Source organism: Piliocolobus tephrosceles, chromosome 4 (genome assembly GCF_002776525.5).
Source record: "Piliocolobus tephrosceles isolate RC106 chromosome 4, ASM277652v3, whole genome shotgun sequence".
Classification (NCBI taxonomy): Eukaryota; Metazoa; Chordata; class Mammalia; order Primates; family Cercopithecidae; genus Piliocolobus; species Piliocolobus tephrosceles.
Window position 1 is genome coordinate 155929054 of NC_045437.1, and position 925 is coordinate 155929978.

The following is a 925-nucleotide window of genomic DNA, read 5'->3' on the forward strand; positions in this document are numbered from 1 at the left end:
CTCCCAAAGTGCTGGGATTACAGGCTTGAGCCACCGCGCCCGGCCCTGTATATTTCTTATACCTATTCATTTTACTGAATTTTCTTATTAGCTATAATAATTTTAAAAAAATTCTTAGATACTCTACACAATTATCTGAAAATATTTTAAATTTAATCATTAAAACAATGTAAATAGTAATGATTGAGGAACTTGATTTTGGTGGATTAATTTAGGGTTTTAACTTAATATTATGTTTGCTGTTTGTGCTTCTAATAAATGTTCTTTATACTGTTCTAGCAGTTTGCCTTTAGTCCTTTGCTTAATTTTTTAAACTGAATGGCAGTTGAATGTAGTCAGTGGTTTCCATGTGTTTAATCAAAGTTCTTCATCCTGAATTTATCAATGTCATTATTTAAATTGATGTTGAATTCGTTTTTTAATACAAATAGTCAATTTTTAACAATTTGTAGGTTATTCTTGTGCCTTTTCATCTCAGATTTTCTGACTTCTTGTGGCAATTTTGTTAATTTGCATTTTCCAAAAAGCATCCATTTCTTTTGGATTTTCAAATTCATTCACCCAAAACATGTCATATTCTTGTATACCTTTAATTTCCTCAGACTTATTTTATCTTCTCTTTATCCTAATGCTGTAGATGTTCAGAGTTACTAATTTTCTTTACTTTTACTCACTTTTTAATGTTATACTAGTTCTAGATTTGTAAATTCAAATGTTTACTTTATTTACAGTCCTTACTATTAAAATCATTTAAGGCTCTCTATGTTTCTGAAAATAATTTTAATTGCATGTCATAATCTTTGAGAAAGTTCTTATTTTCATTAATTTCTGGGTAGCTTATAATTTCAGTTTTGATTTCTTTTTTGTCCCAATAATTTCTTTTTTTATATACTTTAAGTTCTAGGGTACATGTGCATAACGTGCA